General features: G+C 52.7%; 6 long non-coding RNA genes across 6 annotated transcripts; all 6 read right to left on the reverse strand.

The window, feature by feature from the left end:
* Positions 1 to 1,396: 1,396 nt before the first annotated feature.
* On the reverse strand, positions 1,397 to 2,314 carry LOC135302236 (uncharacterized). Its single transcript, XR_010363935.1, has 3 exons — positions 2,216 to 2,314; positions 1,916 to 2,105; positions 1,397 to 1,641 (listed from the first exon to the last, which is right to left on the reverse strand). It is a non-coding gene; the product is annotated as an uncharacterized LOC135302236 (long non-coding RNA).
* A 4,261-nt stretch (positions 2,315 to 6,575) lies between these two features.
* Positions 6,576 to 7,418, reverse strand: LOC135302237 (uncharacterized). The gene is made up of 3 exons (XR_010363936.1): positions 7,305 to 7,418; positions 7,005 to 7,194; positions 6,576 to 6,742 (listed from the first exon to the last, which is right to left on the reverse strand). It is a non-coding gene; the product is annotated as an uncharacterized LOC135302237 (long non-coding RNA).
* Positions 7,419 to 11,635: 4,217 nt separating this feature from the next.
* On the reverse strand, positions 11,636 to 12,488 carry LOC135302238 (uncharacterized). The gene is made up of 3 exons (XR_010363937.1): positions 12,379 to 12,488; positions 12,079 to 12,268; positions 11,636 to 11,816 (listed from the first exon to the last, which is right to left on the reverse strand). It is a non-coding gene; the product is annotated as an uncharacterized LOC135302238 (long non-coding RNA).
* A 2,365-nt stretch (positions 12,489 to 14,853) lies between these two features.
* Positions 14,854 to 15,774, reverse strand: LOC135302239 (uncharacterized). Its single transcript, XR_010363939.1, has 3 exons — positions 15,673 to 15,774; positions 15,373 to 15,562; positions 14,854 to 15,098 (listed from the first exon to the last, which is right to left on the reverse strand). It is a non-coding gene; the product is annotated as an uncharacterized LOC135302239 (long non-coding RNA).
* A 4,157-nt stretch (positions 15,775 to 19,931) lies between these two features.
* Positions 19,932 to 20,854, reverse strand: LOC135302240 (uncharacterized). The gene is made up of 3 exons (XR_010363940.1): positions 20,745 to 20,854; positions 20,445 to 20,634; positions 19,932 to 20,182 (listed from the first exon to the last, which is right to left on the reverse strand). It is a non-coding gene; the product is annotated as an uncharacterized LOC135302240 (long non-coding RNA).
* Positions 20,855 to 23,219: 2,365 nt separating this feature from the next.
* Positions 23,220 to 24,140, reverse strand: LOC135302241 (uncharacterized). Its single transcript, XR_010363941.1, has 3 exons — positions 24,039 to 24,140; positions 23,739 to 23,928; positions 23,220 to 23,464 (listed from the first exon to the last, which is right to left on the reverse strand). It is a non-coding gene; the product is annotated as an uncharacterized LOC135302241 (long non-coding RNA).
* Between the last annotated feature and the right edge of the window lie 126 nt (positions 24,141 to 24,266).

The following is a 24,266-nucleotide window of genomic DNA, read 5'->3' on the forward strand; positions in this document are numbered from 1 at the left end:
GTTCCATCATCACGAGCCTGCAAATGACCGTGGGCAAGATCATGGCATTCAGAGGGGTGTATCTCACTTTGGTCATCTTTGCCATGAGGTATTAGAATTCCAATGGCAGGCCCCTGGACCTCTGCCAGACTGCCTCTTCCTGAGACTTCATTGCTGTGTTAGGATCTCAGCAGTGCTGAAAGCAGAGCCCTATCCTTTGGGTTCCCTTTGGGATGGCAGTGGAAGTGCCCTGAGTGCACATTCAGAGCCACCTTCCAGGCTTCTGATGCCACGACAGCGCAAGGAAATTGGCAACATGGCTTCTTTGAATGACATTTAGTCCTTTTTAATATCTGCAGCAAGTGGTGTGAAAGTGCTTTCTGAGGCTGCTCCTTGGGATCAGCTGTGAGGGGCTGAGGGCTGGTGTGAGCCCAGTGCTGTGTCCCACTGGGAGCAGCCCCACAGGCTCACGTGCACAGCAGGCACTGCCAGACACCCGGGAGATCACAGCTGCCCTGCAGCCACCTTTGCAAAGGTGCTTTAAACATCAGCTGGTGCTGACTTTCCCACTGGAACCCTTGGTTCACATGCTCTGGGGAATTTCTTTCTTGAAACACGTGGGATTTCCCACTGCCGCCAGTGATGGGGATGCTCGGGGAGTGTGGGGCTTTGGGGGCAGCTGCCCGGGCAGGGGCTGAGCTGGGGGCCCTGTTGGGCCCATGGTCCCCAGCAGCAGCACCCACAGGGCCCAAAGCCCCCCACCCCCTGCCCAGCAGAGCCTGTCCTGTCCGTCCTGCTGTCACCTGAGTAGGGGACAGGAGCCAGTGGCTGCTGCCAGCAGTAGGAATGCGGGCAGGGTGAGGATCCCCTGGCTTGGCTTTTGTCTCTTGAGCAATGCGGAGCCAGGGCAGTGCAGGGCAGGCCAGGAAGCCGAGCCCGGAGCCTTTGGAGGCTGCAAGCCTTAAACCTCAGCCCCTGCAGCAGCCTAGATGCAGGTGCCACAGTTGCCAAGGCTGTCAAGGCCTTGAGAGCGGGCAGGTGGATTTTGCATCCCTGTGGGCTGATGGCGGCTCTGGAGCCAGGAGTGGCTGTGGCTGCAGCAGGAAGGGTGGCTGAAAGTTTCCTGCCTTGCTTTGGTGGCATGGCTGCAGGGGCCAGTGCAGTGAGAGCCCCCTCTGTGCTGGTGACAGCTCAGCTCTTGGGGACGCGGCTGTGCCCCAGCCCAGGAGCAGCAGCAGTGGCCAGCGGCAGCAGTGGTGTCAGTGGGACCCCCTGTGCACAGGGACCCCCAGCCGCGGGGTGGCCGTGGCAGCAGCCCCAGGGAGCTCCAGCCCCGGGATCCCGCAACAAGTGGAAATCCCAACTGTGCAAACACTGCCCGTGCCCAAAGGAATGACAAAGTGAAGTGAGGTTTTAAAAAAAAATCAGTATTTATTTGCCAAAGATCGGCAAACACGAGGATTTACAGAACACCTTCCATTACAACAATCCTTATAACAACAACAATCTACAGGATTTATTTGCATGGGATCCTATGGACTAACAATCTTCAAAACATATTTACAGTGAACTACTAAGATGTGAACATATTTACAGAAATCTTCAAGTATTTTAAACGTATATACAGAGGCGTAATATGTACGGCCGTCAACTCCATCTGTCCTGGAAGAAAGGAAGAAGGAAAGCTGGAGTCAGCTGCCAGCACTGGGCCTAGCTGGGCTGAGAGCTGGGCCCCAGGAACTGGGACAAGGGTGGCAGGACTGGTGTGGCCCCAGGCAAGTGCAGGGCAGGCCAGGGCTGGTGCTTGTGGCAGCACAATCCAGGCCCCCTGCGGGCAGCGTGTCCCTGAGCGGGGCCATCCAGCCCAGCCCCAGCCTGGCGTCAGGGCAGCCACTGTGTCTGTGGGCAGGGCATGGGGAGCATCTGCCTGTCTTACTTGTGGGACTCCATCTTCATCCAAGGACCATGGGCTCCTCCTCATCTTCCTCATCCACTTCCATCTCCTCAATGTCATCCTCCACATCTACTTCCATCTCCTCAACCTGCTCTTCCACGTCCACCTCCATCATTTCTTCCTCATCCTGCACCATGTCCACTTCCATCTCCTCCACAGTGTCTCTGTTAGTCTGCAAGAGACAGCACAATCTCACAGTGGGGTTCCTGTCCCACACCATCCATTGCCACGTGGCTGCAGCCTGTTCAAGCAGGCTGCCCCCTCCCTGGAATGGCACAGTACCTCCACTGGCGCAGCAGTGCTCATCCTGCTGGGATTGGTGCTCCAGAGCAGGCAGCAGGAAAAGGCCAGGCAGCAGCAGCAACAGCTGAGTGCTGACGGGCAGAGCGCAGAGCGAGCGCCAACTGAGCGCTGGCAGCAGGCAGAGTGTCTGCTGTGGTGGTTTCCAGGTGCTGGACGTTCCACCTGGAACACTGTGGGAGCTGTGATGTCACAGAAGTTTCAGGGCCGCTCCACACTGGGAGGTGGGCATGGTGGAATGATGAAATCCTTGAATGGTTTGGCTTGGAAGGGACCCTAAGGATCATCTGGTTCCAAGCTGAGCAGCCTCCCAGCACAGCAGGTTGCTGCGGCCCCTGTCCAAGCTGGCCTTGGATGTTGGTGGGCATGGGGCATGCACAGCCTCTCTGCGCTGGTCCCTGTGTCAGGGACAAGCACTCTGACAGGAAAGAGACAGGAAAGAACTTCTTCCCTTCATCAAATGGTTTCCAGCTCTTGCAGTTTCATCCCATTCCCCCTTGTTCTGTCACTTCAGTTGCTGACAAAGAGTCCTCTCCCACTTCCTTGTGGGTCAGGCTGTTCCTGCAGCGTCACACATGTGGCTGAAGCTGCAGCCAGGAGAGAGAGAAGCCAAGCTGCCAGAGAGAGGCAATGGGGAAAGTGACATGAGAGGTGAGAGAAGAAGGAAAAAGTAGAGACATGCAAGTCATTGGGTTGGGTGATTTGTGGCATTCATGCCTTTTATTAGAGGCCAGGTTCTCTGGTGCACTCAATGACTGTGTGATTGCGGCGTGTCCACAGTGAGCCCGTGTGAGCGAGCTGCACTCCCAGAGGCCGGAGCACACTTGCTTCAAGTGCTGATGAATGAGGCCAGAGACGGGTCTTTGTGTGGAACTCCAAACGCTGTGCATTGCCATGAAGAGGGTCCAGGGCCAGAGAGAAAATGAGACGGGGGTCTGAGGGTTTCATTCGGGGGGGAGAAGGGGTGAAGCCAGGACCAGCAGGGGAGAAGAGAGAGGAGAACATTCTCTGGAGAGTAGATCTAAGGAAAAAATGGCAGTTGAAGTGGGTGATAGCAACAAAACCTGCGGATTGCAAGAGGCCATGGATGAGAGCCTTGCATTCAGAGGGGTTTCTCTGTTTCACCTTGGTCCCCTTTGCCGTAAAGTATTACAGTTCAATGGCAGGCCCCTGGGCCTCCACAACTGCCCCCTTTTTGTTTTCAGGAATGAAGGCTTCTGCCATGGACTTTTGCATGCGTTGAGCAAAAATGGATAGAATAACCAAGACAATGAATACCAGAAACAAAGCCCACAAAACAGTCTTAACTAAAGGTGAAAGCCAGCCTTTCATGCCCCAGTCTTTCAAAAGTCCAGTGAGCCAGTCGTTGTTGTCTTTCGTCTGGATCTTGTTGATTTGATCTGTGAGCAGCTGGCCGCTCTGGTATACTGAGTCCTTATGTGAGAAGAGGTTGACAAGCATGGCCATGGGCAAGAAATTGTGGCTTGGCTGTGGAACCAGCCAACTGAACGCATGTGGCATAGTGAGGAGCATCCAGCTTCCTGCTGCAGTGGCAACAAAAGACAGCATCTTTTGACTTTAGCTAATTTAGTATTGGGTGGAGGCTTGGGTGGCCTGAAAGTAAAGAGATAGGGAGATTGCAATGTGAAACTTAAATTCTGGTCCCACTAAACTTTCTCTTCTGTAAGGCAAGGGTTTGAAGTCAGCTTATTAGAAGAATCAAATATCAAGGCTAGAATACAGTTTTTCCAATTGTTAAGCGGTATATCGCAGTTAGTAGTGTCTGAGCTCTCTTGATGTTGGTCTGTGTGGTCCACGCTGCTTAGGAGATCTTCTGCTGTCCTTCTTCTTCTTCTTTTCCAGGCTGCTGCTGTCTCTCTTAGGCTTTTGTTCTGTTTTTCTGATGGTGGCCCTGGTGTTTGCCTGGCCATTGGCAGAAGGGTTTGATGTTTTTTGCTGGGATCCGTCTTGGGCCTGCTGCTGTAGAGACACAAGCATATCCTCCCTCCCAAGTAATGAATGGGAAAGGGCCCATAATTTGTTTGGATTCAGGGTCTTTGATCAGCACAGGTGGCTTTTCTTTTTATTGGGCTGCCAATTAAATATAAAATGCCTGATGACTGGAGGAGTTGTTCAAAAAGTTGAGCACATCAAGGGCCTTGGCCAGTCTCTCAATGGGAGATAATATGTGGACTCCCTGTCTCTGTTGATCAAGGATCCTTTGGATGGAAGAGTGGGCCCTCTGGACTATGGACTGTCCTGTGGCAGAGTGTGGTATGGCTGTGACATGTTTTGTAGCCCACTGGTCAGAAAAGGGTTGGAATCAGTGGGAGGTATTAGCAGGACCATGATCAGTTTTAATTTCCTGTGGAACAGGGAAGGTGGAAAAGGCTAAAAAAGAACGTTTTATAGCATCTTTTGATTTCTCACCAGCATGGGCAAAGGCGAAAGCCGCAGCGTTGTCGGTGTGGATTGAGACGGGGATGTATTTTAGTCTCCCAAAAGGGGCTTGGTGTGTGATGTGTGATTGCCCGATCTGGAGAGTCTTTAGTCCTCTTGGATTGAGTGCAGCTCTGACAGAAGCAAAGGCACGTTGCTGACAATTTGGGCAGGTGGCTGCCATGAATCTTGCCTGATCTTGGGTAATTTTAAAGATGCTGAGCGGTGCAGGAATGTTTTGATGGTAGAAGTGGTGGCGGATCCTAGCCTGTTCAGAAACATTCCGTAGGCAGGTTTGGAGAAGCATTGCTGAGGCATCTGCTCCAGCATTGCCTACTATAAATGCAGGAAGGGTGGTATGAGACCTTGTGTGCATGATATAGCGTGGGTGTTGTCTGTGGGACAAAAGAGAAATGAATGCTGAAAGCAAATGCTCTAGTTGGGGTTAGAAATGTCTTTGAAAATGGAATTTTCAGCCCGCTGCACTAGGCCATAGACATCTGCCGAATCAGTGATCAAATTGAAGAGGTTCTTTGAAAGTGGAGGAGGTCCTAAGGACTGCAGTCAATTCAGCAATTTGGGCAGGGTGAGGATCCCCTGCCTTGGCTTTTGTCTCTTGAGCAATGCGGGCCCAGGGCAGTGCAGAGCAGGGTGGGAAGCAGAGCCCGGAGCCTTTGGAGGCTGCAAGCCTTAAACCTCAGCCCCTGCAGCAGCCTAGATGCAGGTGCCACAGTTGCCAAGGCTGTCAAGGCCTTGAGAGCGGGCAGGTGGATTTTGCATCCCTGTGGGCTGATGGCGGCTCTGGAGCCAGGAGTGGCTGTGGCTGCAGCAGGAAGGGTGGCTGAAAGTTTCCTGCCTTGCTTTGGTGGCATGGCTGCAGGGGCCAGTGCAGTGAGAGCCCCCTCTGTGCTGGTGAGAGCTCAGCTCTTGGGGACGCGGCTGTGCCCCAGCCCAGGAGCAGCAGCAGTGGCCAGCGGCAGCAGTGGTGTCAGTGGGACCCCCTGTGCACAGGGACCCCCAGCCGCGGGGTGGCCGTGGCAGCAGCCCCAGGGAGCTCCAGCCCCGGGATCCCGCAACAAGTGGAAATCCCAACGGTGCAAACGCTGCCTGTGCCTCTTGGGTTTTCTTTGGTTGAGGGGATTTCGAGGTACGTTAGAAGTCTCTTTTTCTCTAACTTAGCTGTCGAAGGAAGAGTTGTGAAGTATTTGGTTCACTCTCTGAAGGTTGATTTTTATGTTTTGTCTAAAACATTTTTTGCTGGCCTGCTGAGGTTTGTTCAGCAGCTCAGCTTAAGGTACTCTTTTTGCCTCTTGGGTTGGTGTTATCTTTTATATTAAAACCTGCCTATACTATGTTTGCAAGAATGTTTTAATACCTATTACTTAAGTTAGATAGTGACTTTCTGCTTGAAACCAATTTGTGAATGGTAATATCGTCTTTCATATGGATGCTAGGGAGAAGAAAGAGGAAGGACAGGGTACGCCCACATTTTTCTATCTATGTAGATAATACCAAACTCTTTCGTACAAGGTTCAAAACCTCTGTGTACAGTGCTCTAAATGTTTTCCGTTCACTTTGTGATTACTATTACTAGACTATCTAAATTGTTGTGACTTTTAATTCTTGACATAAAGGTGGTAACATGCTTTATGGGTTAAATTCAAAGGCACAGGGGTCTTCGGCTACATGCCAGGGTCTCCGAACCACCTGCCAGGGATTTAAAGCCCCCTGGCTGGGGCTGGGATCATTTAGGATGGTCAGGGGGAGGTCCGGGGTTCTGACAGTGCCCAAAGGAATGAGAAGGAGAAGTGAAGTTTTATAAAGTATCATTATTTATTTGCTGATCATCGGCAAACACGAGGATTTACAGAACACCTTCCATTACAACAATCCTTATAACAACAACAACAACAATCTACTGCACATATTTCCATGGGATCCTATGGACTAACAATCTTCAAAACATATTTACAAAGAACTACTAAGCTAAGAACATATTTACAAAAATATTCTAACTTTTCAAACATATCTACACCGCTGTAATATGTACGGCCGTCATCTGCATCAGTCCTGGAAGGAAGAAAGAAGCAAAGCTGGAGTCAGCTGCCAGCAATGGGCCCAGCTGGGCCCCAGGAGCTGGGACAGGGCTGGCAGGGCTGGTGTGGCCCCAGGCAAGTGCAGGGCAGGCCAGGGCTGGTGCTTGTGGCAGCACAATCCAGGCCCCCTGCGGGCAGCGTGTCCCTGAGCGGGGCCATCCAGCCCAGCCCCAGCCTGGCGTCAGGGCAGCCACTGTGTCTGTGGGCAGGGCATGGGGAGCATCTGCCTGTCTTACTTGTGGGGCTCCATCTTCATCCAAGGACCATGGGCTCCTCCTCATCTTTCTCGTCCACTTCCATCTCCTCGATGTCATCCTCCACATCAACTTCCATCTCCTCAACCTGCTCTTCCACGTCCACCTCCATCATTTCTTCCTCATCCTGCACCATGTCCACTTCCATCTCCTCCACAGTGTCTCTGTTAGTCTGCAAGAGACAGCACAATGTCACAGTGGGGTTCCTGTCCCACACCATCCATTGCCACGTGGCTGCAGCCTGCTCAAGCAGGCTGCCCCCTCCCTGGAATGGCACAGTACCTCCACTGGCGCAGCAGTGCTCATCCTGCTGGGATTGGTGCTCCAGAGCAGGCAGCAGGAAAAGGCCAGGCAGCAGCAGCAACAGCTGAGTGCTGACGGGCAGAGCGCAGAGCGAGCGCCAACTGAGCGCTGGCAGCAGGCAGAGTGTCTGCTGTGGTGGTTTCCAGGTGCTGGACGTTCCACCTGGAACACTGTGGGAGCTGTGATGTCACAGAAGTTTCAGGGCCGCTCCACACTGGGAGGTGGGCATGGTGGAATGATGAAATCCTTGAATGGTTTGGCTTGGAAGGGACCCTAAGGATCATCTGGTTCCAAGCTGAGCAGCCTCCCAGCACAGCAGGTTGCTGCGGCCCCTGTCCAAGCTGGCCTTGGATGTTGGTGGGCATGGGGCATGCACAGCCTCTCTGCGCTGGTCCCTGTGTCAGGGACAAGCACCCTGACAGGAAAGAACTTCTTCCCATCATGGAATGGATTCCAGCTCTTGTAGTTTCGTCCCATTCCCCCTTGTTCTGTCACTTCAGTTGCTGACAAAGAGTCCTCTCCCACTTCCCTGTGGGTCCGGCTGTTCCTGCAGGGTCACACATGTGGCTGAAGCTGCAGCCAGGAGAGAGAGAAGCCAAGCTGCCAGAGCGAGGCAATGGGGAAAGTGACATGAGAGATGAGGGAAGAAGGAAAAAGTAGAGACATGCAAGGCATTGGGTTGGGTGGGCTGTGGCATTCATGCCTTTTATTAGAGGCCAGGTTCTCTGGTGCACTCAATGACTGTGTGATTGCGGCGTGTCCACAGTGAGCCCGTGTGAGCGAGCTGCACTCCCAGGGGCCGGAGCACACTTGCTTCAAGTGCTGATGAATGAGGCCAGAGATGGGTCTTTGTGTGGAACTCCAAACGCTGTGCATTGCCATGAAGAGGGTCCAGGGACGGAGAGAAAATGAGGCTGGGGAATGAGGGTTTCATTCGGGGGGGAGAAGGGGTGAAGCCAGGACCAGCAGGGGAGAAGAGAGAGGAGAACATTCTCTGGAGAGTAGATCTAAGGAAAAAATGGCAGTTGAAGTGGGTGATAGCAACAAAACCTGCGGATTGCAAGAGGCTGCAAGTGGCCATGGGTGTTCAGAGGGGTTTCTCTGTTTCACCTTGGTCCCCTTTGCCGTAAAGTATTACAGTTCAATGGCAGGCCCCTGGGCCTCCACAACTGCCCCCTTTTTGTTTTCAGGAATGAAGGCTTCTGCCATGGACTTTTGCATGCGTTGAGCAAAAATGGATAGAATAACCAAGACAATGAATACCAGAAACAAAGCCCACAAAACAGTCTTAACTAAAGGTGAAAGCCAGCCTTTCATGCCCCAGTCTTTCAAAAGTCCAGTGAGCCAGTCGTTGTTGTCTTTCGTCTGGATCTTGTTGATTTGATCTGTGAGCAGCTGGCCGCTCTGGTATACTGAGTCCTTATGTGAGAAGAGGTTGACAAGCATGGCCATGGGCAAGAAATTGTGGCTTGGCTGTGGAACCAGCCAACTGAACGCATGTGGCATAGTGAGGAGCATCCAGCTTCCTGCTGCAGTGGCAACAAAAGACAGCATCTTTTGACTTTAGCTAATTTAGTATTGGGTGGAGGCTTGGGTGGCCTGAAAGTAAAGAGATAGGGAGATTGCAATGTGAAACTTAAATTCTGGTCCCACTAAACTTTCTCTTCTGTAAGGCAAGGGTTTGAAGTCAGCTTATTAGAAGAATCAAATATCAAGGCTAGAATACAGTTTTTCCAATTGTTAAGCGGTATATCGCAGTTAGTAGTGTCTGAGCTCTCTTGGTGTTGGTCTGTGTGGTCCACACTGCTTAGGAGATCTTCTTCTGTCCTTCTTCTTCTTCTTTTCCAGGCTGCTGCTGTCTCTCTTAGGCTCTTTTGTTCTGTTTTTCTGATGGTGGCCCTGGTGTTTGCCTGGCCATTGGCAGAAGGGTTTGATGTTTTTTGCTGGGATCCGTCTTGGGCCTGCTGCTGTAGAGACACAAGCATATCCTCCCTCCCAAGTAATGAATGGGAAAGGGCCCATAATTTGTTTGGATTCAGGGTCTTTGATCAAGACAGGTGGCTTTTCTTTTTATTGGGCTGCCAATTAAATATAAAATGCCTGATGACTGGAGGAGTTGTTCAAAAAGTTGAGCACATCAAGGGCCTTGGCCAGTCTCTCAATGGGAGATAATATGTGGACTCCCTGTCTCTGTTGATCAAGGATCCTTTGGATGGAAGAGTGGGCCCTCTGGACTATGGACTGTCCTGTGGCAGAGTGTGGTATGGCTGTGACATGTTTTGTAGCCCACTGGTCAGAAAAGGGTTGGAATCAGTGGGAGGTATTAGCAGGACCATGATCAGTTTTAATTTCCTGTGGAACAGGGAAGGTGGAAAAGGCTAAAAAAGAACGTTTTATAGCATCTTTTGATTTCTCACCAGCACGGGCAAAGGCGAAAGCCGCAGCGTTGTCGGTGTGGATTGAGACGGGGATGTATTTTAGTCTCCCAAAAGGGGCTTGGTGTGTGATGTGTGATTGCCCGATCTGGAGAGTCTTTAGTCCTCTTGGATTGAGTGCAGCTCTGACAGAAGCAAAGGCACGTTGCTGACAATTTGGGCAGGTGGCTGCCATGAATCTTGCCTGATCTTGGGTAATTTTAAAGATGCTGAGCGGTGCAGGAATGTTTTGATGGTAGAAGTGGTGGCGGATCCTAGCCTGTTCAGAAACATTCCGTAGGCAGGTTTGGAGAAGCATTGCTGAGGCATCTGCTCCAGCATTGCCTACTATAAATGCAGGAAGGGTGGTATGAGACCTTGTGTGCATGATATAGCGTGGGTGTTGTCTGTGGGACAAAAGAGAAATGAATGCTGAAAGCAAATGCTCTAGTTGGGGTTAGAAATGTCTTTGAAAATGGAATTTTCAGCCCGCTGCACTAGGCCATAGACATCTGCCGAATCAGTGATCAAATTGAAGAGGTTCTTTGAAAGTGGAGGAGGTCCTAAGGACTGCAGTCAATTCAGCAATTTGGGCAGGGTGAGGATCCCCTGCCTTGGCTTTTGTCTCTTGAGCAATGCGGGCCCAGGGCAGTGCAGAGCAGGGTGGGAAGCAGAGCCCGGAGCCTTTGGAGGCTGCAAGCCTTAAACCTCAGCCCCTGCAGCAGCCTAGATGCAGGTGCCACAGTTGCCAAGGCTGTCAAGGCCTTGAGAGCGGGCAGGTGGATTTTGCATCCCTGTGGGCTGATGGCGGCTCTGGAGCCAGGAGTGGCTGTGGCTGCAGCAGGAAGGGTGGCTGAAAGTTTCCTGCCTTGCTTTGGTGGCATGGCTGCAGGGGCCAGTGCAGTGAGAGCCCCCTCTGTGCTGGTGAGAGCTCAGCTCTTGGGGACGCGGCTGTGCCCCAGCCCAGGAGCAGCAGCAGTGGCCAGCGGCAGCAGTGGTGTCAGTGGGACCCCCTGTGCACAGGGACCCCCAGCCGCGGGGTGGCCGTGGCAGCAGCCCCAGGGAGCTCCAGCCCCGGGATCCCGGAACAAGTGGAAATCCCAACTGTGCAAACGCTGCCTGTGCCTCTTGGGTTTTCTTTGGTTGAGGGGATTTCGAGGTACGTTAGAAGTCTCTTTTTCTCTAACTTAGCTGTCGAAGGAAGAGTTGTGAAGTATTTGGTTCACTCTCTGAAGGTTGATTTTTATGTTTTGTCTAAAACATTTTTTGCTGGCCTGCTGAGGTTTGTTCAGCAGCTCAGCTTAAGGTACTCTTTTTGCCTCTTGGGTTGGTGTTATCTTTTATATTAAAACCTGCCTGTACTATGTTTGCAAGAATGTTTTAATACCTATTACTTAAGTTAGATAGTGACTTTCTGCTTGAAACCAATTAGTGAATGGTAATATCGTCTTTCATATGGATGCTAGGGAGAAGAAAGAGGAAGGACAGGGTACGCCCACATTTTTCTATCTATGTAGATTATACCAAACTCTTTCGTACAAGGTTCAAAACCTCTGTGTACAGTGCTCTAAATGTTTTCCGTTCACTTTGTGATTACTATTACTAGACTATCTAAATTGTTGTGACTTTTAATTCTTGACATAAAGGTGGTAACATGCTTTATGGGTTAAATTCAAAGGCACAGGGGTCTTCGGCTACATGCCAGGGTCTCCGAACCACCTGCCAGGGATTTAAAGCCCCCTGGCTGGGGCTGGGATCATTTAGGATGGTCAGGGGGAGGTCCGGGGTTCTGACAGTGCCCAAAGGAATGAGAAGGAGAAGTGAAGTTTTATAAAGTATCATTATTTATTTGCTGATCATCGGCAAACACGAGGATTTACAGAACACCTTCCATTACAAAAATCCTTATAACAACATCAATCTACTGCACATATTTCCATGGGATCCTATGAACTAACAATCTTCAAAACATATTTACAAAGAACTACTAACCAAAGAACATATTTACAATAAAAATTCTAACTTTTCAAACATATCTACACCGCCGTAATATCTACAGCCATCATCTCCAGCAGTCCTGGAAGGAAGAAAGAAGCAAAGCTGGAGTCAGCTGCCAGCAATGGGCCCAGCTGGGCCCCAGGAGCTGGGACAGGGCTGGCAGGGCTGGTGTGGCCCCAGGCAAGTGCAGGGCAGGCCAGGGCTGGTGCTTGTGGCAGCACAATCCAGGCCCCCTGCGGGCAGCGTGTCCCTGAGCGGGGCCATCCAGCCCAGCCCCAGCCTGGCGTCAGGGCAGCCACTGTGTCTGTGGGCAGGGCATGGGGAGCATCTGCCTGTCTTACTTGTGGGGCTCCATCTTCATCCAAGGACCATGGGCTCCTCCTCATCTTTCTCGTCCACTTCCATCTCCTCGATGTCATCCTCCACATCAACTTCCATCTCCTCAACCTGCTCTTCCACGTCCACCTCCATCATTTCTTCCTCATCCTGCACCATGTCCACTTCCATCTCCTCCACAGTGTCTCTGTTAGTCTGCAAGAGACAGCACAATGTCACAGTGGGGTTCCTGTCCCACACCATCCATTGCCACGTGGCTGCAGCCTGCTCAAGCAGGCTGCCCCCTCCCTGGAATGGCACAGTACCTCCACTGGCGCAGCAGTGCTCATCCTGCTGGGATTGGTGCTCCAGAGCAGGCAGCAGGAAAAGGCCAGGCAGCAGCAGCAACAGCTGAGTGCTGACGGGCAGAGCGCAGAGCGAGCGCCAACTGAGCGCTGGCAGCAGGCAGAATGTCTGCTGTGGTGGTTTCCAGGTGCTGGACGTTCCACCTGGAACACTGTGGGAGCTGTGATGTCACAGAAGTTTCAGGGCCGCTCCACACTGGGAGGTGGGCATGGTGGAATGATGAAATCCTTGAATGGTTTGGCTTGGAAGGGACCCTAAGGATCATCTGGTTCCAAGCTGAGCAGCCTCCCAGCACAGCAGGTTGCTGCGGCCCCTGTCCAAGCTGGCCTTGGATGTTGGTGGGCATGGGGTATGCACAGCCTCTCTGCGCTGGTCCCTGTGTCAGGGACAAGCACCCTGACAGGAAAGAACTTCTTCCCATCATGGAATGGATTCCAGCTCTTGCAGTTTGATCCCATTCCCCTTTGTTCTGTCACTTCAGTTGCTGACAAAGAGTCCTCTCCCACTTCCTTGTGGGTCAGGCTGTTCCTGCAGTGTCACACATGTGGCTGAAGCTGCAGCCAGGAGAGTGAGAAGCCAAGCTGCCAGAGAGAGGCAATGGGGAAAGTGACATGAGAGGTGAGAGAAGAAGGAAAAAGTAGAGACATGCAAGGCATTGGGTTGGGTGATTTGTGGCATTCATGCCTTTTATCAGAGGCCAGGTTCTCTGGTGCACTCAATGACTGTGTGATTGCGGCGTGTCCACAGTGAGCCCGTGTGAGCGAGCTGCACTCCCAGAGGCCGGAGCACACTTGCTTCAAGTGCTGATGAATGAGGCCAGAGACGGGTCTTTGTGTGGAACTCCAAACGCTGTGCATTGCCATGAAGAGGGTCCAGGGACGGACAGAAAATGAGGCTGGGGACTGAGGGTTTTATATGGGGGCGAGCAGGGGCGTAGCACTGTAGCAAGCTAGGACCAATAGGAGACAAGTGAGTTGGGAAACGTTTTACGGGCAGCGCATAGAAGGAAAAATCAGATTTGATGATACCAAGAAAACCTGTTCCATCATCACGAGCCTGCAAATGACCGTGGGCAAGATCATGGCATTCAGAGGGGTGTATCTCACTTTGGTCATCTTTGCCATGAGGTATTAGAATTCCAATGGCAGGCCCCTGGACCTCTGCCAGACTGCCTCTTCCTGAGACTTCATTGCTGTGTTAGGATCTCAGCAGTGCTGAAAGCAGAGCCCTATCCTTTGGGTTCCCTTTGGGATGGCAGTGGAAGTGCCCTGAGTGCACATTCAGAGCCACCTTCCAGGCTTCTGATGCCACGACAGCGCAAGGAAATTGGCAACATGGCTTCTTTGAATGACATTTAGTCCTTTTTAATATCTGCAGCAAGTGGTGTGAAAGTGCTTTCTGAGGCTGCTCCTTGGGATCAGCTGTGAGGGGCTGAGGGCTGGTGTGAGCCCAGTGCTGTGTCCCACTGGGAGCAGCCCCACAGGCTCACGTGCACAGCAGGCACTGCCAGACACCCGGGAGATCACAGCTGCCCTGCAGCCACCTTTGCAAAGGTGCTTTAAACATCAGCTGGTGCTGACTTTCCCACTGGAACCCTTGGTTCACATGCTCTGGGGAATTTCTTTCTTGAAACACGTGGGATTTCCCACTGCCGCCAGTGATGGGGATGCTCGGGGAGTGTGGGGCTTTGGGGGCAGCTGCCCGGGCAGGGGCTGAGCTGGGGGCCCTGTTGGGCCCATGGTCCCCAGCAGCAGCACCCACAGGGCCCAAAGCCCCCCACCCCCTGCCCAGCAGAGCCTGTCCTGTCCGTCCTGCTGTCACCTGAGTAGGGGACAGGAGCCAGTGGCTGCTGCCAGCAGTAGGAATGCGGGCAGGGTGAGGATCCCCTGGCTTGGCTTTTGTCTCTTGAGCAATGCGGGCCCAGGGCAGTGCAGGGCAGGCCAGGAAGCCGAGCCCGGAGCCTTTGGAGGCTGCAAGCCTTAAACCTCAGCCCCTGCAGCAGCCTAGATGCAGGTGCCACAGTTGCCAAGGCTGTCAAGGCCTTGAGAGCGGGCAGGTGGATTTTGCATCCCTGTGGGCTGATGGCGGCTCTGGAGCCAGGAGTGGCTGTGGCTGCAGCAGGAAGGGTGGCTGAAAGTTTCCTGCCTTGCTTTGGTGGCATGGCTGCAGGGGCCAGTGCAGTGAGAGCCCCCTCTGTGCTGGTGACAGCTCAGCTCTTGGGGACGCGGCTGTGCCCCAGCCCAGGAGCAGCAGCAGTGGCCAGCGGCAGCAGTGGTGTCAGTGGGACCCCCTGTGCACAGGGACCCCCAGCCGCGGGGTGGCCGTGGCAGCAGCCCCAGGGAGCTCCAGCCCCGGGATCCCGCAACAAGTGGAAATCCCAACTGTGCAAACACTGCCCGTGCCCAAAGGAATGACAAAGTGAAGTGAGGTTTTAAAAAAAAATCAGTATTTATTTGCCAAAGATCGGCAAACACGAGGATTTACAGAACACCTTCCATTACAACAATCCTTATAACAACAACAATCTACAGGATTTATTTGCATGGGATCCTATGGACTAACAATCTTCAAAACATATTTACAGTGAACTACTAAGATGTGAACATATTTACAGAAATCTTCAAGTATTTTAAACGTATATACAGAGGCGTAATATGTACGGCCGTCAACTCCATCTGTCCTGGAAGAAAGGAAGAAGGAAAGCTGGAGTCAGCTGCCAGCACTGGGCCTAGCTGGGCTGAGAGCTGGGCCCCAGGAACTGGGACAAGGGTGGCAGGACTGGTGTGGCCCCAGGCAAGTGCAGGGCAGGCCAGGGCTGGTGCTTGTGGCAGCACAATCCAGGCCCCCTGCGGGCAGCGTGTCCCTGAGCGGGGCCATCCAGCCCAGCCCCAGCCTGGCGTCAGGGCAGCCACTGTGTCTGTGGGCAGGGCATGGGGAGCATCTGCCTGTCTTACTTGTGGGACTCCATCTTCATCCAAGGACCATGGGCTCCTCCTCATCTTCCTCATCCACTTCCATCTCCTCAATGTCATCCTCCACATCTACTTCCATCTCCTCAACCTGCTCTTCCACGTCCACCTCCATCATTTCTTCCTCATCCTGCACCATGTCCACTTCCATCTCCTCCACAGTGTCTCTGTTAGTCTGCAAGAGACAGCACAATGTCACAGTGGGGTTCCTGTCCCACACCATCCATTGCCACGTGGCTGCAGCCTGTTCAAGCAGGCTGCCCCCTCCCTGGAATGGCACAGTACCTCCACTGGCGCAGCAGTGCTCATCCTGCTGGGATTGGTGCTCCAGAGCAGGCAGCAGGAAAAGGCCAGGCAGCAGCAGCAACAGCTGAGTGCTGACGGGCAGAGCGCAGAGCGAGCGCCAACTGAGCGCTGGCAGCAGGCAGAGTGTCTGCTGTGGTGGTTTCCAGGTGCTGGACGTTCCACCTGGAACACTGTGGGAGCTGTGATGTCACAGAAGTTTCAGGGCCGCTCCACACTGGGAGGTGGGCATGGTGGAATGATGAAATCCTTGAATGGTTTGGCTTGGAAGGGACCCTAAGGATCATCTGGTTCCAAGCTGAGCAGCCTCCCAGCACAGCAGGTTGCTGCGGCCCCTGTCCAAGCTGGCCTTGGATGTTGGTGGGCATGGGGCATGCACAGCCTCTCTGCACTGGTCCCAGTGTCAGGGACAAGCACCCTGACAGGAAAGAACTTCTTCCCTTCATCAAATGGTTTCCAGCTCTTGCAGTTTCATCCCATTCCCCCTTGTTCTGTCACTTCAGTTGCTGACAAAGAGTCCTCTCCCACTTCCTTGTGGGTCAGGCTGTTCCTGCAGCGTCACACATGTGGCTGAAGCTGCAGCCAGGAGAGAGAGAAGCCAAGCTGCCAGAGAGAGGCAATGGGGAAAGTGACATGAGAGGTGAGAGAAGAAGGAAAAAGTAGAGACATGCAAGTCATTGGGTTGGGTGATTTGTGGCATTCATGCCTTTTATTAGAGGCCAGGTTCTCTGGTGCACTCAATGACTGTGTGATTGCGGCGTGTCCACAGTGAGCCCGTGTGAGCGAGCTGCACTCCCAGAGGCCGGAGCACACTTGCTTCAAGTGCTGATGAATGAGGCCAGAGACGGGTCTTTGTGTGGAACTCCAAACGCTGTGCATTGCCATGAAGAGGGTCCAGGGCCAGAGAGAAAATGAGACGGGGGTCTGAGGGTTTCATTCGGGGGGGAGAAGGGGTGAAGCCAGGACCAGCAGGGGAGAAGAGAGAGGAGAACATTCTCTGGAGAGTAGATCTAAGGAAAAAATGGCAGTTGAAGTGGGTGATAGCAACAAAACCTGCGGATTGCAAGAGGCCATGGATGAGAGCCTTGCATTCAGAGGGGTTTCTCTGTTTCACCTTGGTCCCCTTTGCCGTAAAGTATTACAGTTCAATGGCAGGCCCCTGGGCCTCCACAACTGCCCCCTTTTTGTTTTCAGGAATGAAGGCTTCTGCCATGGACTTTTGCATGCGTTGAGCAAAAATGGATAGAATAACCAAGACAATGAATACCAGAAACAAAGCCCACAAAACAGTCTTAACTAAAGGTGAAAGCCAGCCTTTCATGCCCCAGTCTTTCAAAAGTCCAGTGAGCCAGTCGTTGTTGTCTTTCGTCTGGATCTTGTTGATTTGATCTGTGAGCAGCTGGCCGCTCTGGTATACTGAGTCCTTATGTGAGAAGAGGTTGACAAGCATGGCCATGGGCAAGAAATTGTGGCTTGGCTGTGGAACCAGCCAACTGAACGCATGTGGCATAGTGAGGAGCATCCAGCTTCCTGCTGCAGTGGCAACAAAAGACAGCATCTTTTGACTTTAGCTAATTTAGTATTGGGTGGAGGCTTGGGTGGCCTGAAAGTAAAGAGATAGGGAGATTGCAATGTGAAACTTAAATTCTGGTCCCACTAAACTTTCTCTTCTGTAAGGCAAGGGTTTGAAGTCAGCTTATTAGAAGAATCAAATATCAAGGCTAGAATACAGTTTTTCCAATTGTTAAGCGGTATATCGCAGTTAGTAGTGTCTGAGCTCTCTTGGTGTTGGTCTGTGTGGTCCACGCTGCTTAGGAGATCTTCTTCTGTCCTTCTTCTTCTTCTTTTCCAGGCTGCTGCTGTCTCTCTTAGGCTTTTGTTCTGTTTTTCTGATGGTGGCCCTGGTGTTTGCCTGGCCATTGGCAGAAGGGTTTGATGTTTTTTGCTGGGATCCGTCTTGGGCCTGCTGCTGTAGAGACACAAGCATATCCTCCCTCCCAAGTAATGAATGGGAAAGGGCCCATAATTTGTTTGGATTCAGGGTCTTTGATCAGCACAGGTGGCTTTTCTTTTTATTGGGCTGCCAATTAAATATAAAATGCCTGATGACTGGAGGAGTTGTTCAAAAAGTTAAGCACATCAAGGGCCTTGGCCAGTCTCTCAATGGGAGATAATATGTGGACTCCCTGTCTCTGTTGATCAAGGATCCTTTGGATGGAAGAGTGGGCCCTCTGGACTATGGACTGTCCTGTGGCAGAGTGTGGTATGGCTGTGACATGTTTTGTAGCCCACTGGTCAGAAAAGGGTTGGAATCAGTGGGAGGTATTAGCAGGACCATGATCAGTTTTAATTTCCTGTGGAACAGGGAAGGTGGAAAAGGCTAAAAAAGAACGTTTTATAGCATCTTTTGATTTCTCACCAGCATGGGCAAAGGCGAAAGCCGCAGCGTTGTCGGTGTGGATTGAGACGGGGATGTATTTTAGTCTCCCAAAAGGGGCTTGGTGTGTGATGTGTGATTGCCCGATCTGGAGAGTCTTTAGTCCTCTTGGATTGAGTGCAGCTCTGACAGAAGCAAAGGCACGTTGCTGACAATTTGGGCAGGTGGCTGCCATGAATCTTGCCTGATCTTGGGTAATTTTAAAGATGCTGAGCGGTGCAGGAATGTTTTGATGGTAGAAGTGGTGGCGGATCCTAGCCTGTTCAGAAACATTCCGTAGGCAGGTTTGGAGAAGCATTGCTGAGGCATCTGCTCCAGCATTGCCTACTATAAATGCAGGAAGGGTGGTATGAGACCTTGTGTGCATGATATAGCGTGGGTGTTGTCTGTGGGACAAAAGAGAAATGAATGCTGAAAGCAAATGCTCTAGTTGGGGTTAGAAATGTCTTTGAAAATGGAATTTTCAGCCCGCTGCACTAGGCCATAGACATCTGCCGAATCAGTGATCAAATGAAGAGGTTCTTTGAAAGTGGAGGAGGTCCTAAGGACTGCAGTCAATTCAGCAATTTGGGCAGGGTGAGGATCCCCTGCCTTGGCTTTTGTCTCTTGAGCAATGCGGGCCCAGGGCAGTGCAGATCAGGGTGGGAAGCAGAGCCCGGAGCCTTTGGAGGCTGCAAGCCTTAAACCTCAGCCCCTGCAGCAGCCTAGATGCAGGTGCCACAGTTGCCAAGGCTGTCAAGGCCTTGAGAGCGGGCAGGTGGATTTTGCATCCCTGTGGGCTGATGGCGGCTCTGGAGCCAGGAGTGGCTGTGGCTGCAGCAGGAAGGGTGGCTGAAAGTTTCCTGCCTTGCTTTGGTGGCATGGCTGCAGGGGCCAGTGCAGTGAGAGCCCCCTCTGTGCTGGTGACAGCTCAGCTCTTGGGGACGCGGCTGTGCCCCAGCCCAGGAGCAGCAGCAGTGGCCAGCGGCAGCAGTGGTGTCAGTGGGACCCCCTGTGCACAGGGACCCCCAGCCGCGGGGTGGCCGTGGCAGCAGCCCCAGGGAGCTCCAGCCCCGGGATCCCGCAACAAGTGGAAATCCCAACTGTGCAAACGCTGCCTGTGCCTCTTGGGTTTTCTTTGGTTGAGGGGATTTCGAGGTACGTTAGAAGTCTCTTTTTCTCTAACTTAGCTGTCGAAGGAAGAGTTGTGAAGTATTTGGTTCACTCTCTGAAGGTTGATTTTTATGTTTTGTCTAAAACATTTTTTGCTGGCCTGCTGAGGTTTGTTCAGCAGCTCAGCTTAAGGTACTCTTTTTGCCTCTTGGGTTGGTGTTATCTTTTATATTAAAACCTGCCTATACTATGTTTGCAAGAATGTTTTAATACCTATTACTTAAGTTAGATAGTGACTTTCTGCTTGAAACCAATTTGTGAATGGTAATATCGTCTTTCATATGGATGCTAGGGAGAAGAAAGAGGAAGGACAGGGTACGCCCACATTTTTCTATCTATGTAGATAATACCAAACTCTTTCGTACAAGGTTCAAAACCTCTGTGTACAGTGCTCTAAATGTTTTCCGTTCACTTTGTGATTACTATTACTAGACTATCTAAATTGTTGTGACTTTTAATTCTTGACATAAAGGTGGTAACATGCTTTATGGGTTAAATTCAAAGGCACAGGGGTCTTCGGCTACATGCCAGGGTCTCCGAACCACCTGCCAGGGATTTAAAGCCCCCTGGCTGGGGCTGGGATCATTTAGGATGGTCAGGGGGAGGTCCGGGGTTCTGACAGTGCCCAAAGGAATGAGAAGGAGAAGTGAAGTTTTATAAAGTATCATTATTTATTTGCTGATCATCGGCAAACACGAGGATTTACAGAACACCTTCCATTACAAAAATCCTTATAACAACATCAATCTACTGCACATATTTCCATGGGATCCTATGGACTAACAATCTTCAAAACATATTTACAAAGAACTACTAACCAAAGAACATATTTACAATAAAAATTCTAACTTTTCAAACATATCTACACCGCCGTAATATCTACAGCCATCATCTCCAGCAGTCCTGGAAGGAAGAAAGAAGCAAAGCTGGAGTCAGCTGCCAGCAATGGGCCCAGCTGGGCCCCAGGAGCTGGGACAGGGCTGGCAGGGCTGGTGTGGCCCCAGGCAAGTGCAGGGCAGGCCAGGGCTGGTGCTTGTGGCAGCACAATCCAGGCCCCCTGCGGGCAGCGTGTCCCTGAGCGGGGCCATCCAGCCCAGCCCCAGCCTGGCGTCAGGGCAGCCACTGTGTCTGTGGGCAGGGCATGGGGAGCATCTGCCTGTCTTACTTGTGGGGCTCCATCTTCATCCAAGGACCATGGGCTCCTCCTCATCTTTCTCGTCCACTTCCATCTCCTCGATGTCATCCTCCACATCAACTTCCATCTCCTCAACCTGCTCTTCCACGTCCACCTCCATCATTTCTTCCTCATCCTGCACCATGTCCACTTCCATCTCCTCCACAGTGTCTCTGTTAGTCTGCAAGAGACAGCACAATGTCACAGTGGGGTTCCTGTCCCACACCATCCATTGCCACGTGGCTGCAGCCTGCTCAAGCAGGCTGCCCCCTCCCTGGAATGGCACAGTACCTCCACTGGCGCAGCAGTGCTCATCCTGCTGGGATTGGTGCTCCAGAGCAGGCAGCAGGAAAAGGCCAGGCAGCAGCAGCAACAGCTGAGTGCTGACGGGCAGAGCGCAGAGCGAGCGCCAACTGAGCGCTGGCAGCAGGCAGAGTGTCTGCTGTGGTGGTTTCCAGGTGCTGGACGTTCCACCTGGAACACTGTGGGAGCTGTGATGTCACAGAAGTTTCAGGGCCGCTCCACACTGGGAGGTGGGCATGGTGGAATGATGAAATCCTTGAATGGTTTGGCTTGGAAGGGACCCTAAGGATCATCTGGTTCCAAGCTGAGCAGCCTCCCAGCACAGCAGGTTGCTGCGGCCCCTGTCCAAGCTGGCCTTGGATGTTGGTGGGCATGGGGTATGCACAGCCTCTCTGCGCTGGTCCCTGTGTCAGGGACAAGCACCCTGACAGGAAAGAACTTCTTCCCATCATGGAATGGATTCCAGCTCTTGCAGTTTGATCCCATTCCCCCTTGTTCTGTCACTTCAGTTGCTGACAAAGAGTCCTCTCCCACTTCCTTGTGGGTCAGGCTGTTCCTGCAGTGTCACACATGTGGCTGAAGCTGCAGCCAGGAGAGAGAGAAGCCAAGCTGCCAGAGAGAGGCAATGGGGAAAGTGACATGAGAGGTGAGAGAAGAAGGAAAAAGTAGAGACATGCAAGGCATTGGGTTGGGTGATTTGTGGCATTCATGCCTTTTATCAGAGGCCAGGTTCTCTGGTGCACTCAATGACTGTGTGATTGCGGCGTGTCCACAGTGAGCCCGTGTGAGCGAGCTGCACTCCCAGAGGCCGGAGCACACTTGCTTCAAGTGCTGATGAATGAGGCCAGAGACGGGTCTTTGTGTGGAACTCCAAACGCTGTGCATTGCCATGAAGAGGGTCCAGGGACGGACAGAAAATGAGGCTGGGGACTGAGGGTTTTATATGGGGGCGAGCAGGGGTGTAGCACTGTAGCAAGCTAGGACCAATAGGAGACAAGTGAGTTGGGAAACGTTTTACGGGCAGCGCATAGAAGGAAAAATCAGATTTGATGATACCAAGAAAACCTGTTCCATCATCACGAGCCTGCAAATGACCGTGGGCAAGATCATGGCATTCAGAGGGGTGTATCTCACTTTGGTCATCTTTGCCATGAGGTATTAGAATTCCAATGGCAGGCCCCTGGACCTCTGCCAGACTGCCTCTTCCTGAGACTTCATTGCTGTGTTAGGATCTCAGCAGTGCTGAAAGCAGAGCCCTATCCTTTGGGTTCCCTTTGGGATGGCAGTGGAAGTGCCCTGAGTGCACATTCAGAGCCACCTTCCAGGCTTCTGATGCCACGACAGCGCAAGGAAATTGGCAACATGGCTTCTTTGAATGACATTTAGTCCTTTTTAATATCTGCAGCAAGTGGTGTGAAAGTGCTTTCTGAGGCTGCTCCTTGGGATCAGCTGTGAGGGGCTGAGGGCTGGTGTGAGCCCAGTGCTGTGTCCCACTGGGAGCAGCCCCACAGGCTCACGTGCACAGCAGGCACTGCCAGACACCCGGGAGATCACAGCTGCCCTGCAGCCACCTTTGCAAAGGTGCTTTAAACATCAGCTGGTGCTGACTTTCCCACTGGAACCCTTGGTTCACATGCTCTGGGGAATTTCTTTCTTGAAACACGTGGGATTTCCCACTGCCGCCAGTGATGGGGATGCTCGGGGAGTGTGGGGCTTTGGGGGCAGCTGCCCGGGCAGGGGCTGAGCTGGGGGCCCTGTTGGGCCCATGGTCCCCAGCAGCAGCACCCACAGGGCCCAAAGCCCCCCACCCCATGCCCAGCAGAGCCTGTCCTGTCCGTCCTGCTGTCACCTGAGTAGGGGACAGGAGCCAGTGGCTGCTGCCAGCAGTAGGAATGCGGGCAGGGTGAGGATCCCCTGGCTTGGCTTTTGTCTCTTGAGCAATGCGGAGCCAGGGCAGTGCAGGGCAGGCCAGGAAGCCGAGCCCGGAGCCTTTGGAGGCTGCAAGCCTTAAACCTCAGCCCCTGCAGCAGCCTAGATGCAGGTGCCACAGTTGCCAAGGCTGTCAAGGCCTTGAGAGCGGGCAGGTGGATTTTGCATCCCTGTGGGCTGATGGCGGCTCTGGAGCCAGGAGTGGCTGTGGCTGCAGCAGGAAGGGTGGCTGAAAGTTTCCTGCCTTGCTTTGGTGGCATGGCTGCAGGGGCCAGTGCAGTGAGAGCCCCCTCTGTGCTGGTGACAGCTCAGCTCTTGGGGACGCGGCTGTGCCCCAGCCCAGGAGCAGCAGCAGTGGCCAGCGGCAGCAGTGGTGTCAGTGGGACCCCCTGTGCACAGGGACCCCCAGCCGCGGGGTGGCCGTGGCAGCAGCCCCAGGGAGCTCCAGCCCCGGGATCCCGCAACAAGTGGAAATCCCAACTGTGCAAACACTGCCCGTGCCCAAAGGAATGACAAAGTGAAGTGAGGTTTTAAAAAAAAATCAGTATTTATTTGCCAAAGATCGGCAAACACGAGGATTTACAGAACACCTTCCATTACAACAATCCTTATAACAACAACAATCTACAGGATTTATTTGCATGGGATCCTATGGACTAACAATCTTCAAAACATATTTACAGTGAACTACTAAGATGTGAACATATTTACAGAAATCTTCAAGTATTTTAAACGTATATACAGAGGCGTAATATGTACGGCCGTCAACTCCATCTGTCCTGGAAGAAAGGAAGAAGGAAAGCTGGAGTCAGCTGCCAGCACTGGGCCTAGCTGGGCTGAGAGCTGGGCCCCAGGAACTGGGACAAGGGTGGCAGGACTGGTGTGGCCCCAGGCAAGTGCAGGGCAGGCCAGGGCTGGTGCTTGTGGCAGCACAATCCAGGCCCCCTGCGGGCAGCGTGTCCCTGAGCGGGGCCATCCAGCCCAGCCCCAGCCTGGCGTCAGGGCAGCCACTGTGTCTGTGGGCAGGGCATGGGGAGCATCTGCCTGTCTTACTTGTGGGACTCCATCTTCATCCAAGGACCATGGGCTCCTCCTCATCTTCCTCATCCACTTCCATCTCCTCAATGTCATCCTCCACATCTACTTCCATCTCCTCAACCTGCTCTTCCACGTCCACCTCCATCATTTCTTCCTCATCCTGCACCATGTCCACTTCCATCTCCTCCACAGTGTCTCTGTTAGTCTGCAAGAGACAGCACAATGTCACAGTGGGGTTCCTGTCCCACACCATCCATTGCCACGTGGCTGCAGCCTGTTCAAGCAGGCTGCCCCCTCCCTGGAATGGCACAGTACCTCCACTGGCGCAGCAGTGCTCATCCTGCTGGGATTGGTGCTCCAGAGCAGGCAGCAGGAAAAGGCCAGGCAGCAGCAGCAACAGCTGAGTGCTGACGGGCAGAGCGCAGAGCGAGCGCCAACTGAGCGCTGGCAGCAGGCAGAGTGTCTGCTGTGGTGGTTTCCAGGTGCTGGACGTTCCACCTGGAACACTGTGGGAGCTGTGATGTCACAGAAGTTTCAGGGCCG

The sequence above is a fragment of the Passer domesticus genome, chromosome 6 (genome assembly GCF_036417665.1).
Source record: "Passer domesticus isolate bPasDom1 chromosome 6, bPasDom1.hap1, whole genome shotgun sequence".
NCBI classification, from domain to species: domain Eukaryota; kingdom Metazoa; phylum Chordata; class Aves; order Passeriformes; family Passeridae; genus Passer; species Passer domesticus.